Source organism: Arachis ipaensis, chromosome B9, assembly GCF_059453495.1.
Source record: "Arachis ipaensis isolate K30076 ecotype BB chromosome B9, ASM5945349v1, whole genome shotgun sequence".
NCBI lineage: Eukaryota > Viridiplantae > Streptophyta > Magnoliopsida > Fabales > Fabaceae > Arachis > Arachis ipaensis.
The window spans coordinates 137,208,395-137,225,279 of NC_142444.1; positions in this window are offsets into that span (position 1 = coordinate 137,208,395).

A 16,885-nucleotide genomic window follows, 5' to 3' on the forward strand; every position below is an offset into this window, starting at 1 on the left:
GAACAGCAGAGCTCCACACCTTAATCTATGGTGTGTAGAAACTCTACCGTTGAAAATACATAAGTGATGAAGGTTCAGGCATGGCCGAGTGGCCAGCCCCCTAAACATGATCTTTGAACGTAAAATTATTCAAAGACTAACCAGAGATATCAAATAAATCACTAAAAGTAGTTTTTATACTAAACTCATAGCTAGGGTTACATAAGATAAGTAAATGATGTAGAAATCTACTTCCGGGCCCACTTGGTGTGTGCTTGGGCTGAGCATTGAGCTTTCATGTGTAGAGACTCTTTTGGAGTTAAACGCCAGGTTGTAGCCTGTTTCTGGCGTTTAACTCCAGAATAGGGCAGGAAGTTGGCGTTTGAGCGCCAGTTTGCGTCGTCAAAACTCGGGCAAAGTATGGACTATTATATATTTCTGGAAAGCCCTGGATGTCTACTTTCCAACACAATTGAGAGCGCGCTAATTGGGTTTCTATTGCTCCAGAAAATCCATTTCGAGTGCAGGGAGCTCAGAATCCAACAGCATCTGCAGTCCTTCTTCAGCCTCTGAATCAGATTTTTGCTCAAGTCCCTCAATTTCAGCCAGAAATTACCTGAAATCATAGAAAAATACACAAACTCATAGTAAAGTCCAGAAATATGATTTTTATTTAAAAACTAATAAAAATATACTAAAAACTAACTAAATCATACTAAAAACTATGTAAAAACAATGCCAACGAAAAAGTGTATAAATTATCCGCTCATCATTCCTCCAACCTAGATTGAAGGTGTTAGAATAAAGGTCGTGCTAAGGCTATTTGGAAAGGTTGCCCATATAGTTCACTTGCTCCAGAGAGGATTGTCCATACTCCATGCCTTCACCTTGAGAAATTTCATTACTCACACCATATGAATTAATATCTTGAGAGCTTACTGTCGACACTTGCATTCCTTCTAGATGTTGAGTGATTGCGTTCAATTGTCGGGAAAAAATTTTATTCTGAGCTAACAAGGCATCCAGAGCTCCCATTTTCATGACTCCCTTCTTTGCTGTTCTATTAGATGAATAAAGATATTAATTGTTGGCCACCATCTCAATCAGCTCTTGTGCTTCCTCAGGAGTTTTCTTCATATGTAAGGATCCTCCAGTTGAGTTATCTATTGAGAGTTGTGAGGTGTGAGTGATCCCATCATAAAATATCTGGAGTTGGACCCAGTCAGAGAACATATCTTGAGGACACTTTTTGAGCATCTCCTTGTACCTTTTCCAAGTTTCATAAAGTGTCTCTCCCTCTTGTTGTCTAAAGGTTTGAACGTCGATTCTGAGCTTAGTCAACCTCTGAGGTTGGAAGAACTTGTTGAGGAATTTGGTGACTAAGTCATCCCATGTGGCTATGCTTTCCTTGCGCTGATTGTCTAGCCATTGTTTAGTCCTGTCCCTTACAGCAAAAGGGAAGAGCAGTAGACGGTACACTTCAGATGATATGCCATTTGTCTTGACTGTGTCGCAGATTTGCAGAAAGTTAGAGATGAATAAATTAGGATCCTTCTGTGGGCTTCCATTGTATTGGCAATTCTGTTGAACCAATGTAACAAGTTGCGGATTCAATTCAAAATTGTTAGTGCGAACAGTGGGTGTAACGATGCTGCTGCCAAAACTGTCAGGGTTCAGATTGGTATATGATCCGAGAACCTTCCTAGGAGGATTAGCATCATTATTCTCTGCCATGTGTGGCTCAGATAATTCTTCTTCAACCACTTCTTCTGTCTCTTCTTCAACTAATTCATTTCTAGCTTGTTTTCTCTGCTGATGAAAAGTCCTTTCAATCTCAGGATCGTACTGAAGCGGTTCCTTATTCTTGTTATTCTGCATAGACAAAAACAATAAGGAAATCAAATTGGAACTCCCTTCACAGTACCGAAGGGAATTCCCAAAGAAGAAATAAAAAGCAAGACAGTAAATAAACAAAATTATAAAGGTCTAATCTAGGTAATCAATTAAATGTAGTTTGTTAACCACAATTAATCCCCGGCAACGGTGCCAAAAATTTGATGGCGGATTTTACAATCCACAAAACACAGGCAAGTGCACCAGGTCGTATCAAGTAGTAACCTCAGGTGAATGAAGGTCGATCTCACGAGGATTAATGAGTTAAGCAAGCAAATTAATTGATTAATCTAGTCAGACTAGCAAATTAGGGTTTTGAAAGCTTTTGATCATAAATAGTAATTGAACTACATAAAAGCAAAGCAGACAGTGAATTGGGAAAAATGTACATAATTGAGAAAGTTAAGGTTTCAGAGATGTTAGTCGTCTGAAGCAACACTTTTCACCTTCTACTCTAATCATGCAACAATTCTTTTATGGCAAATCATTAGTAATCAAACCCTAATTCCTTGGTGATTTAATTTCTCTTTAACCTAATTAAATGCTAATCCCTTAGTCACTTAATCAAGAAAAGGGTTGAAGAACGTCTTTAATTTATAACAGCACAACAATTCATAAGAGTTTAACCTAGTTGATTCTATGACACTTATCAATCCAGTTTCAAAACTTATAAATTATGAGAATCAGTTTTCTAGCTAAATTCAATTAATCAATTTTCCAAGAGATTAAGAAAATCCAAGTTAGAGAAGAATTGTTTCCCAACACATTCAGACCCTTTGAGATGAAGAACGAAAACCGTTTCTTAAAGAGGAATCAATTGCATAAATTAGAAAATAGAAAAAAGTTATAGCATTAATCCATAAAACTAACATAGCTCCTAACCTTAACCTTGGAGAATTAGAAACTCATGCTTGTTCTTGAAATCCAAAAAATTAAAATTGCGAAAGTGACAATCTCCCGAAGAGGTTAGAACCCTCTTCCCTAAATACGAACCTAAAAGATAAAACTGACTTCAAATTCCAAAAACAAATAAAAAATCTAAAATAGAATCAAATCTTTTCCTAATTATTCTCCACCGAGAAGATATCTTCCTTGATTGCTTATGATCTTTAATAACTGTCAGCATTAATTGTAAATGATCCTTCCAGAAGGTTGAAAGATTGGAAAACAGAAGGCTTTACAATTGCTTCTGGAATAGGAAGTGAGGCCTGCATAGTACGTGGGTTGTTCCAAGTTATACATGACTTGAAAGGGTGATCCTGGAGTGTGTTCTTGGTTTAACGTGGTAGTAAGAAACTCTATGTACTACGTGGAATCCAACCTGTGCGTACGCACACCTTCTAGGACTTTCCTTTGTTGTGCGTACGCACGCATGTGTGCATACGCACAGCTTCTGCGTAGTACGTGAATTTGCCTACGTACTACATGAATTGTATCATAATAGTCATTTGTGCGTACGCACAGGTATGTGCGTACCACTTCCTTTTCCTTATTTCACGTAGTACACACTCTTATTCACGTACAACGCTCATTCTTCTCTTTTTGCTTTCCATGAGCTTTTTGTTCCAGAGAGCTTTCTGTTTCTATCTTTCCTTCTGTTCCCGAAAGCCTTCTGTTTGCATGCTTTTCATTCTGTATCTTTGTGTTTTCCTTGTAAAGCTTTCTGTAATCAATCAATTTGACTAATCAAAGTAATATTCATTCTAACCTCAAATTCATTGACTATTTAACAGAAATTCTTAAAAAATTACTTAAAATCAAGAGGGAAAAACACTAAAGATGCGCACACAACAGGTACTGAGCAGATGAGTTACGATTTGATTTTCATTGTTGGGAGAAGAGGAAAAGCGGTTTTGCTAAAGAAAAGAGTATGGAAGTCCTAGCTAATCCTAAGACGAAAGTGGGAAGGAATATGGTCCAGGAGTTCTATGCTAATATGTGGCAGACAGACAAGCAAAAACTATCTGGAACTGCTTTCTATGAATATCGGACCATGGTCAGAGAAAAGATTGTTCATACCATCCCTAACAAGATCAGAGAGATCTTAAAGCTACCTCAACTGAAAGATGATCCAGACTCTTTCAACAGGAGAATGATGAGAACAGACAAGGGCCTGGATAAGATTCTAGAGGATATATGTATCCCTGGAGCAAGGTGGACCACTAGCACGAAGGGTGTCCCAAATCAACTTAAAAGGGAAGATCTCAAACCAGTCGCCAGAGGATGGCTGGATTTCATTGGGCATTCTCTGCTGCCCACCAGCAACCGTTCTGAAGTCACTGTTAAAAGAGCAGTGATGATCCATTGCATCATGATGGGAAAAGAAGTGGAAGTTCATCAACTGATTTCAACTGAATTTTACAAAATTGCTAATAAAAATTCTAAAGAGGCCAGGTTGGCTTACCCAAGCTTGATTTCTCTGCTCTGCAAGGACGCTGGGGTAAGGATGGGAATAACTGAGTATATCTCAATTGAGAAACCAATCACCAAAGCATCAATGGAAAAACAACAAGCACAGGATGACCCCATCAAGAAGAAAACACAGGAATTTCTCCCAGAAATCCCTCAATCTGAATATTGGGAGTATCTTGAAACATCAGTTACCAAGATACAAGAAGCTATGGAACAAATAATAAAGAAACAGAAGGAACACAGTCAAATTCTTTGTTATTTGATTAAAGAACAGGAAGAGCAAGGGCGTGACTTGAGGGAATTGAAGCGCCAGAAGTTATCTCTTGAAGGACCAAGCACCCCACAGATCCGAGGAACATCCACTTCCCAGAACAAAGGTTGTTAAATTCCAATTTCTGCTTTAACTCTGTGATAGTTGTCGTTATAAGAGTTTACCTTAGGAGTCATATAGTAGTAATTAATGTCTATTTTGATTTTACCTCCAATTAAGTTATAGTCTATTTTTCTCATCATCAGCAAACATGAATAAAATAGTAGATCTTTTGAATAAGAGGCAATAAAATTCGAGTTTTTTTAATAAGAAAAAATTCTAATTAGTAACATGTGGTGGCAATGCTTTCTGTCTTCTGAATGAATGCTTGAACAGTGCATATGTCTTTTGAATTTGTTGTTTAAGACTGTTAAATATGTTGGCTCTTGAAAGAATGATGAACATGAGACATGTTATTAATAATCTGAAAAATCATAAAAATGATTCTTGAAGCAAGAAAAAGCAGCAAAGAACAAAGCTTGCATTCAAAAAAAAAAAGAGAGAGAGAAGAGAAAGCAAGCAGAAAAAGCCAATAGCCCTTAAAACCAAAAGGCAAGGGTAATAAAAAGGATCCCAAGGCTTTGAGCATCAGTGGATAGGAGGGCCTAAAGGAATAAAATCCTGGCCTAAGCGGCTAAACCAAGTTGTCCCTAGCCATGTGCTTGTGGCGTGAAGGTGTCAAGTGAAAACTTGAGACTGAGCGGTTAAAGTCAAGGTTCAAAGCAAGAAAAAGAGTGTGCTTAAGAACCCTGGACACCTCTAATTGGGGACTTTAGCAAAGCTGAGTCACAATCTGAAAAGGTTCACCCAATTATGTGTCTGTGGCATTTATGTATCCGGTGGTAATACTGGAAAACAAAGTGCTTAGGGCCACGGCCAAGACTCATAAAGTAGTTGTGTTCAAGAATCATCATACTGAAATAGGAGAATCAATAACACTATCTGAATTCTAAGTTCCTATAGATGCCAATCACTCTGAGCTTCAATGGATAAAGTGAGATGCCAAAACTGTTCGGAAGCAAAAAGCTACTAGTCCCGCTCATCTAATTAGAATCTGAGCTTCACTCAAAAACTCTGAGATATTATTGCTTCTTGACTTATTAGTCTTCTATTTTATTTGTCTAGTTGCTTGAGGACAAGCAACAGTTCAAGTTTGGTGTTGTGATGAGCGGATATTTTATACGCTTTTTGGGGTTAATTTCATATAGATTTTAGTATGTTTTAGTTGGTTTTCAGTTTATTTTCATTAGTTTCTAGGCAATATCCACATTTCTGGACTTTACTATGAGTTTGTGTATTTTTCTGTAATTTCAGGTATTTTCTGGCTGAAATTGAGGGAGCTGAGCAAAAATCTGATTCAGGCTGAAAAAGGACTGCTGATGCTGTTGGATTCTGACCTCCCTGCACTCAAAATGGATTTTCCGGAGCTACAGAACTCCAAATGGCGTGCTTCCAGTTGTGTTGGAAAGTAGACATCCAGGGCTTTCCAGAAATATATAATAATCCATATTTTGCTCAAGGATAGATGATGTAAACTGGCGTTCAACGCCAGTTCTCTGCCCAAATCTGGCGTCCAGCACCAGAAACACGTTGCAAGTTGGAGTTCAACGCCAGAAAAGGATCCAAAGCTGGCGATGAATGCCCAAAACAGCCCCAGGCACGTGAAAGCTTTAGTCTCAGCCCCAACACACACCAAGTGGGCCCCAGAAGTGGATTTCTGCACTATCTGTTATAGTTTACTCATTTTCTGTAAACCTAGGTTACTAGTTTAGTATTTAAACAACTTTTAGAGATTCATTTTGTATCACATGACATTTTAGATCTGAACTTTGTATTCTTTGACGGCATGAGTCTCTAAACTCCATTGTTGGGGGTGAGGAGCTCTGCTGTGTCTTGATGAATTAATGCAAGTATTTCTGTTTTCCATTCAAACATGCGTGTTCCTACCTAAGATATCCATTCGCGCCTAACTATGGAGAAGGTGATGATCAGTGACACTCATCACCTTCCTCAATCCATGAACGTGTGTCTGACAATCACCTCTGTTCTACATCAGATTGAATGAATATCTCTTAGATTCCTTAATCAGAATCTCCGTGGTATAAGCTAGATTGATGGCGGCATTCATGAGAATCCGGAAAGTCTAAACCTTGTCTATGGTATTCCGAGTAGGATTCTGGGATTGGATGGCTGTGACGAACTTCAAACTCGCGAGTGCTGGGCGTAGTGACAGACGCAAAAGGATAGTAAATCCTATTCCGATATGACTGAGAACCTGCAGATGATTAGTCGTGCGGTGACAGCGCATCTGGACCTTTTTCACTGGAAGGATGGATGGTAGCCATTGACAACGGTGATCCACCTACATACAGCTTGCCATAGAAGGACGTGCGTGCGTGAATCAGAAGACAGAGGAAAGCAGAGATTCTGAAAACAAAGCATCTCCAAAACTCCAACATATTCTCCATTACTGCATAACAAGTAACCTTTAATCCATGCTCTCTTGTTTATTTGTAATTCAACTGATAAATATAATTGACTTCCTGACTAAGAATTGCAAGATAACCATAGATTGCTTCAAACCAACAATCTCCGTGGGATTCGACCCTTACTCACGTAAGGTATTACTTGGACGACCCAGTGCACTTGCTGGTTAGTTGTACGAGTGTGAAAAGTGTGATTCACAATTCGTGCACCACTATTATTGTTGTTGCTTTTGGTTTTTCGTTGTCACTTCTGCTTTGTGCTTTTGCTTCTATTCTTTTGTTTTTTGTCGTCACATTACATCGCTACTTTTTTTCTCTTTTGCCCCTCTGTATCCCTCTCTAGAATTACCATTTTGGTTCTTTCATAAAATATTTTTAGATGTTCTTTTCAGTAGGTTTTAGATATTCTTTTGTTTTAAATTTTAGAGTAATTATCCAAATCGGTCCCTGAGGTTTTTAGAATCAGATATTTTAGTCCCCTAAGTTTATGCACAAAAAAGTTTTTGAAGTTTAACTCCTTCGGTCAAAACAATCCCTGACCAAATTATTCCATTAGTCACTAACGAAAAATGCTGACATGGATCGTTAACTTGCCAGTTAAGTCTCCATCTATTGCGAGCAGGACAAATAAGTCCATGTGCTAAGGACAAATAAGTCATTTTTCTTGGGAAGAAAATGCAGCATCTAAAGGCCAGATACTTTTATCTTCTTCTTCTTCCTTCATTCTCTCACCTCCTTCAACATCTATGTGTAGCAACCATTAAATCTCTCTGAATCAGACAATCAGTTTTTCTACCATTTCATTAAGTGGGAGTTAAAACCTTGATAAAAAGCCATAAATGTACCAAGACCCAAAAGAAATAATGTCTCTCTTCGCCTTCGCCATCCAACTACTTCGGACAATTGCCACTTCAACTCTCATCAGTGCCACCACCTGTAAGAACCAGAATTTTTACGACTAAAATAATTTAAATACCCAAATTAGGTCCCAAAAATTTAGAATGAGAATTTGAAGATTTAAATATAATTTTTAAACTCAGTAGGTTTTTCTGAGTCAGAAAATGTGTTTTCTACGAAAAACCGTGAAAAACCGCGAACTGGTAGTCGAACCTGTTGAACCGGTTCAAGTCTGCCCGATATTGTGCGAAAAAAAGTGAAAACAGTCAAAAACCTTAAAGGTTTGGCCCGAAGTTGGGCCAAATGGGCTAAAAATGCTAATGGGTTAGACCAGGCCCAAGTTGGGCCCAAGCCCAACATATATAAGGGTTCATTAAATGAACCCATTCAACACACCACACACATAAACACACACACACACCAGCTGCAAGAGGAGAGGAGAGAAGAAAGAAGAAACACTATTCATCTCCTCACTCTTTTCATCATATCTTGAGCTACGGTGCTCTGATTCGCGTGCCGTCAGCGACTACGCGAAGTTCTCGCCGAGCCCGTCATTTCTATCCAAGCTTTGTGGTAAGATTTTCGAGTTCCCCTGCCCATTTTTCGTGTCCTTGTGGAATTTGAGTTTTAGGGTTTGGCTTTGAGTAAAATCTTGTGTTTTGGGTGTTTAGGTACACTCTAGCACTTGATTACTTGTGGTTTTGGCTTCCAAAACTGTTGGGCAAGGTAAGAGCTCTTGAAACCCTTGTGATTTTATGATTATGTTGAGCCCTAGATTGTTTGGTGATGATTTGTGTGTATGTAGCTTGTTTGTTGTGAGTTTGGGAGCTTTTGGAGCTTGTTGGTGCTTGTTGGAGTCATATTGGAGGCTTGCTTGTAGTTGGAAGCTCAACTTGTGCTCTTTTGGGATTTTGGTCCATATTGGAAATTGGCCAAGGCATGGTTTCGGTTTTCTCTATGTAGTATATAATATTCATAGACACTTAGGCTAGTACACCATAAGATAGGTTGGAATTTATGTGGTTATTGTTGATGTATGATGAATGAATATTGTTATATTGGTATATAATGGTTATTGGGTATTGAATGTTGATGTATGATGATTTATGATGGGTGATTGTGTGGATTAAAAAGTGGTTTGATATGATATATGTGATGTTGAGGTTATTGGAATGGTAATTGAAGATTGGGGATGATTGATAAATGGCTACTTTGCTGTGGTAGTTGGATAGGGGAAATTGATGTTGAAATTGATGATAGAATGAGGGTTGGTGAATGTATTGGTGGAAAAATTGTTTGTGATGTTGTATGTTGATAATTGAGTTTGAAAATGATGAAGTATGGTGGAAAGTTTGATATGAATGGAAAATTGTGACCCAAAGAGGGTAGGGTGTGTTGAAAATGGGAGTTTGGTATTGTTTTGGTTGGATGTGGTTTGAGGATTTTGGAAAATTTGGTAAATTGTGAATTTTGGTAAAAAGAAAATTTTGGTGAATTTTGTCTGATCATAACTTCTGCCTTGATTTCCATAATTGATTGAAAGTTGCTTAGAACTAAAGCTTATTGAAAACTCTTCGAATCGATATAAAGTTTGCAAAATTTGGGATTTTGTAGAGGAAGTTATGATCATTCAAAGATTGGTGTAAAAATCTGAAATTCTGCAAAGCTGTAGAATTGTATGATTTTTGGTATGTGCGCATGCACACCTCTGCGAAAATTTAACCTGTGCGCATGCACAGACCTGTGCGTACGCACACACAGAGGCAGGTAATCTGTTCACAGCGCTAGCACAGCTTGTGCACGGATATATCCAATGAGAAATTGCAACATGTGCGCACGCACAGCCATGTGCGCACGCACAGCCATGTGCGCACGCACACGTTGGGAAGGCCAGTCTGTTAGAGGCACTGGCACACCTTATGCGAGCGAACAGACCTTCCAAGAATTGGTACCTGTGCGTACGCACACTTTAAGAAATCTTCCTGGGCGTGCGCACGCACACCCCTATGCGAACGCACACGCCCTGTTTCTAAATTTTAAGTTTGTTTTCTACTATTTCACCTTCCCAGCAAGATTATAAGCTTCTAAGACACCATTTTAAGACTTTTGGGCTTGATTTTGAGTATGAGAATGTGGGATATAACCTAAGAGTTTTAGCTAATATTATTATGAAAATTAGAGAACGGAGGCTTAGGTTTCTGGTGTATTGAGGATGGGTCTGGTCGAATGAGAAAGGAGAAAGATATATGAAATGAGAAACTGATGATGGTTACTACGAGCTAGTTGGATGTTGAATGAAAGTGTTCCAGGCACTATATCCTTGGAATGTTGAGAATTTATAATTAAAAGTGGAATTGAGATGAGAAATGGTGATGTCTGGTGATAATTTGAGGTGAATGGAATTGCTGGATGTGGAAAGTGTGCCAGGTACTATATCCTTGGAATGATTTATGATGAAATATATGTTGTTGTTGATTTCCTTCTCTGCCGCAAGAGTGTGTCAGGCACTATATCCTCGGATTGAGCATGCAAGTGTGCCATGCACTATATCCTCGGAATGTTAGGGTGCCAGGCAGTATATCCTTGGAACGAAAGCGTGCCAGACACTATATCCTCGGAAGTGGCAGAAGAGGCGACTTCCGAAAGGATGTGTCAGGTTGGCATTCATAGACCGACAAGTGATATCACAAGCCAATAGGATAGACATTCATCATATGCATCTTTTATGTGCTTGTATGCTTTGATTATTTGAGTTTGCCTAATTGTATAATATGTCTACTTGCTTCTTGAATTAATTGTTATATATTTGAATATTACCTGTGTTTTTCTTGCTTGTATTATCTGTGTTTGTCTGGTTTTGAGGAGGTTAAGTAGGTGGTGGCGATGGGATCGCATGGAAGATAGGTTGGAGAAGGCTGTGGGACAGCGTTGTTTGGTTAGAATAGAAATCCCCTAAGATAGAGTACTCTATTTATTCATGATAAGATTTATATATATATGCTTTATTGTTTTGGTATGCCTAAGTTGAATCTTGTGATGGATATGACGTCTAGGATTGCCTCTGGTGTCCCGGGGTCTTATATCCTACATCACTGGGCAGCATTACCATACTGAGAACCTCCAGTTCTCATACCATATTTCTGTTGTGTTTTTCAGATGCAGGTCGCAACCCATCTCGATGAGTTGCTTGGATGGTGACAGAAGCAGAGGACCCGGATACCTTTTGGAGTCTTTTGATTTATTTTGTTATATATCTCTCACTTTTGTATTTTATTTTACCTAGAGGCTTGTATTTGCGAGAACAAAACTTGTATAAGCTGTTTTTACTGTCTAATTTCATGTAGGGCCTGTATATGGATAGCCAGCTTAAACTCCACGAGTTGTGGCTAGATTCTTATGTTATTATACTATGATATTTTGTTATACTGTATCTACTTCTTGTGCCTTAAGTTAGTAGCTTCGCTAGTACGTTTTGTGCTTTTCAAATCCTATTTTTGAGCTATATCCTTCATCGAGCTTCTAGATTATACTAATTTTTCTATATATATTATGTATGAGCCTTAGGACTGTCATAATCTCTGATTAACCTTTGCTTTACGACGCGAGGTAAGGCTTAGGGTAATTAGGGTGTTACATTTAGTGGTATCAGAGCGGTTTGTCCTCGTGAGCCTGAGGGATAGACCTATTGTGCTTCATTGCATACTTTGTGTGTCTTTTTCTTTGATGCTATTAGGTTATCTGCTTGATATTGCATAGCATGCTTGTTTGTGAGTGCCTGTTTGGGATATTTGAAGCACTAGGCTTTTGATATTGAGACTGATCACCTTGATATCGATTGTTTGGTATAGACAGGAACCTTAATGGCCACTCGCGGACGAGGTAGTGCACGTTCACGAGAGAGTAGGAATGAGCGACCGGCCGATAACCATGCCGAGTTCATAGCGGCAATGGCAAATCTTGCAAACACCATGGGGCTACCGCTGCTGCGACTCTGCAAGCTGTGCAGAGGTTAAGTCAACTGGCGGGAAATGAAAATGGAAACGGTGAAGGAGATGCAACTGATAATGCTGAAGGGAACGACGATAATATGGGAGGTGCTCCGATGACCTTGGTGACGTTTCTCAAGGTTCATCCGCCAAGTTTCAGAGGATCAACAAATCCCACGGAAGCAGATAACTGGTTCCAAGCTATGGAGCGCGTGCTGCAAGCACAGCATGTCCCGAATAACCAATATGTGGAGTTTGCTGCTTATCAGCTTTTGGAAGAGGCACAGCATTCGTGGCAAGCAGAATACTGCTTACTATAGCTTCAAAACGCCGATGTTCCTTGGGATGTATTCCAGACGGCCTTCTACAAGAAGTACTTTCCTGAGTCTGCAAGGGAAGCGAAGGAGATAGAACTTATGCAGCTGAAGCAAGGTTTATTATCTGTGGCAGACTACACCAGCCGATTTGAAGAGCTCTGTAGGTTCTCTAGGGCATGTCAGGGTGCCTAGAGACTTATGAAAGTTGGAAGTGTATCAAGTATCAAAGGGGCTTGAAGGATGACATCATGACTGCTGTGGCTCCTATGGAGATCCGTACTTTTTCCGACTTGGTGAACAAGACAAGAATGGTTGAAGAATACGCAAAGACGGTAGCCTCGTCAAGGGACACTCATAGAAGCAACCCTAGTAGGGAACGTGATGATTACCTTGGACCAAGGGGACAGAACTTCAAGAGAGATGGACACGCTCCTCAGCATCTGCTAAGTCAAGGGAATTTTAGGAGGGACAACAATGCCCAGTTTCACCATATGAAGGGGAGTCGCCTGTGTTATGCTTGTGGACTACCTGGACACCTAGCCAAGAACTGCCGTCGTAAGAAAAATCAGAACATGGATCGGAATCAAAAGTCTGGCCGTGTGCTTACCTTGGATGCACATGAGGCGACGGGGTCGGATCCTCCGACGAGAGGTAAGCGTATGCTTTGAGTATTATAATGCTTGGACCTGCCGGTAGCTTAGTTCTATCTTTTCCAAATTCGCCGTTAGGATTACAAGAGCTTAGAGTTTTGTTGGAAGTAAACCATGGGAAAGGAATATTCTAGTGACGGTGGCCGACGATTTCGAATATGTGATGACGAACGATCAGAGTGACGCAGCGGAAGTCGAAAGAGAACATCAACATGGTAGGATGATGATGAATGAGATGCTTTGGCAACTTGTTGGGTTGGTAACGTTGATAGTAGAATGCTTCGTGGAGAATATATATATATTGCGTGATTCGAATTTTTGAGGACGAAAATTTTATTAGGAGGGGAGAATGTAAGAACCGGAGTTTTCACAAATAAAATAATTTAAATGCCCAAATTAGGTCCTGGAAAGTTAGAACGAGAATTTGGGGACTTAAATATGATTTTTGGACTCAGTAGATTTTTCTGAGTCAGAAAATATGTTTCTGTGAAAAACCGTAAAAAATCCCGAACCGACAGTCGAACCGTTTGAACCGGTTCAAGTCACCCGATACTGGGCGAGAAAAAGTAAAAATAGTAAAAAACCTTAGAAAAATGTTAGAAATGGAAAATCGAGCGTTAATTTTAAAGGTTTGGCGCTAAAAACGCTAACGGTTAGACCAGGCCCAAGTTGGGCCCAAGCCCTACATATATAAGGGTTCATTAAATGAGAAGAGAGAAGAAACACTATTCATCTCCTCACTCTTTTCATCATATCTTGAACTATGTTGCTCCGATTCGCGTGCCGTAAGCGGCTACGCGAAGTTCTCGCCGAGCCTGTCGTTTTTATCTAAGCTTTGTGGTAAGCTTTTCGAGTTTCCCTGCCCAGTTTTTGTGCCCTTGTGTGGAATTTGAGTTTTAGGATTTGGCTTTGAGTGAAATCTTGTGTTTTGTGTGTTTAGGTACACTCTAACACTTGATTGCTTATGGTTTTGACTTTCAAAACTGTTGGTCAAGGTAAGAGCTCTTGAAACCCTTGTGATTTTATGATTATTTTGAGCCCTAGATTGTTTAGTGATGATTTGTGTGTATATAGCTTGTTTGTTGTGAGTTTGGGAGTTTTGAAGCTTGTTGGTACTTGTTGGAGTCATATTGGAGGCTTGCTTGTGGTTGGAAGCTCAACTTGTGCTCTTTTGGGGTTTTGGTTCATATTGGGAATCGGCCAAGGTATGGTTTCAATTTCCTCTATGTAGTATATAATATTCATGGACACTTAGGCTAGTGCCCCATAAGATAGGTTGAGATTTATGTGGTTGTTGTTGATGTATGATGAATGAATATTGTTATGTTGGTATATAATGGTTGTTGGGTATTGAATGTTGATGTATGATGATTTATGATGGGTTGAGGGATTTTTCTGAGTTCAATTATGATGATTAATAGTGATATGAAGAGGATTAATGATTGTGTGGATTGAAAAGTGGTTTGATATGATATATGTGATGTTGAGGTTGTTAGAATGGTAATTGAAGATTGGGGATGATTGATAAATGGATACTTTGCTGTGGTAGTTGGCTAGGGAAAATTGATGTTGAAATTGATGATAGAATGAGGGTTGGTGAATGTATTGGTGGGAAAATTGTTTGGGATGTTTTATGTTGATAATTGAGTTTGAAAATGATGAAGTATGGTGGAAAGTTTGATATGAATGGCAAATTATGACCCAAAGGGGTAGGGTGTGTTGAAAATGGGAGTTTGGTATTGTTTTGGTTGGATGTGGTTTGAGGATTTTGGAAATTTTGGTAAATTGTGAATTTTGGTAAAAAAGAAATTTTAGTGAACTTTGTCTGATCATAACTTCTGCCTCGATTTTCAAAATTGATTGAAAGTTGTTTAGAACTAAAGCTTATTGAAAAATCTTCGAATCGATATAAAGTTTGTAAAATTTGGGATTTTGTAGCGGAAGTTATTATCATTCAAAGATTGGTGTAAAAATCTGAAATTCTGCAAAGCTGCAGAATTTTATGATTTCTGGTATGTGCACACGCACAGCCTTGTGCACACGCACACCTCTGTGAAAATTTTAACATGTACGCATGCACAGACCTGTGCGTACGCACACGCAGAGGTAGGCAATCTGTTTACAGCGCTAGCACAGCTTATGTGCGCACATATCCAATGAGAAATTGTAACCTGTGCGTACGCACAGCCCTGTGCGCACGCACACGTTGGGAAGGCCAGTCTATTAGGGGCACTAGCACACCTTTTGCAAGCGAACAGACCTTGCAAGAATTGGTACCTGTGCGTACGCACACCCTTGTGCATATGCACACTTTTAAAAATCTTCCTGGGCGTGCGCATGCACACCCCTGTGCGAACGCACACGCCCTGTTTCTCAATTTTAAGTTTGTTTTCAACTATTTTACCTTCCCAGCAAGATTGTAAGCTTCTAAGACACCATTTTAAGACTTTTGGACTTGATTTTGAGTATGAGAACGTGGGATATAACCTAAGAGTTTTAGCTGATATTATTATGAAAATTAGAGAACGGAGGCTTAGGTTTCTGGTGTATTGAGGATGGGTCTAGTGGAAGGAGAAGGGAGAAAGATATATGAAATGAGAAACTGATGATGGTTTTTATGACCTTGTTGGATGTTGAATGAAAGTGTGCCAGGCACTATATCCTTGGAATGTTGAGAATTTATAATTGAAAGTGGAATTGAGATGAGAAATGGTGACGTCTGGTGATAATTTGAGGTGAATGGACTTGCTGGATGTGGAAAGTCTGCTAGGCACTATATCCTTGGAATGATTTATGATGAAATATATGTTGTTGTTGATTTCCTTCTCTGCCGTAAGAGTGTGCCAGGTACTATATCCTTGGAAAGGTAGTGTGCCAGGCACTATATCCTCGGAACGAAAGCGTGCCAGGCGCTATATCCTCGGAAGTGGCAGAAGAGGCGACATCCGAAAGGATGTGTCGGGTTGGCATTCATAGATCGACAAGTGATATCACGAGCCAATAGGATAGACATTCATCATATGCATCTTTTATGTGCTTGTTTGCTTTGATTATTTGAGTTTGCCTAATTGTATAATATGCCTACTTGCTTCTTGAATTAATTGTTATATATTTGAATATTACCTGTGTTTTCCTTACTTGTATTATCTGTGTTTGTCTGGTTTTGAGGAGGTTAGGTAGGTGGTGGCGATGGGATCGCATGGAGGATAGGTTGGAGAAGGCTATGGGGCAGCGGTGTTTGGTTAGAATAGAAATCCCCTAAGATAGAGCACCCAATAAGATATATATATGCTTTATTGTTTTGGTACGCCTAAGTTGAATCTTGTGATGGATATGATGTCTAGAATTGTCTCTGGCGTCTCGGGGTCTTATATCCTACATCACTGGGATTTGTTACCATAGTGAGAACCTCCGGTTCTCATACCATATTTCTGTTGTGTTTTTCAGATGCAGGTCGCAACCCACCTCGGTGAGTTGCTTGGATGGTGACAGAAGCGGAGGACCCGGATACCTTTTGGAGTCTTTTGATTTATTTTGTTATATATCTCTATCTTTTGTATTTTTTTTTTGCCTAGAGGCTTGTATTTGAGAGAACAAAACTTGTATAAGCTGTTTTTACTATCTGATTTCATGTAGGGTCTGTATATGGCTAGCCGGCTTAAACTCCGCGAGCCGTGGCTAGATTCTTATGTTATTATACTACGATATTTTGTTATACTGTATCTATTTCTTGTGCCTTAAGTTAGTAGCTTCGCTAGTACGTTTTGTACTTTTCAAATCCTATTTTTGAGCTATATCTTTCATCGGGCTTCTAGATTATACTAATTCTTCTATATATATTATGTATGAGCCCTAGGACTGTCATAATCTCTGATTAACCTTTGCTTTACGATGCGAGGTAAAGCTTAGGGTAATTAGGGTGTTACACCACCCCTCTCCAGTTCACCACATTCTC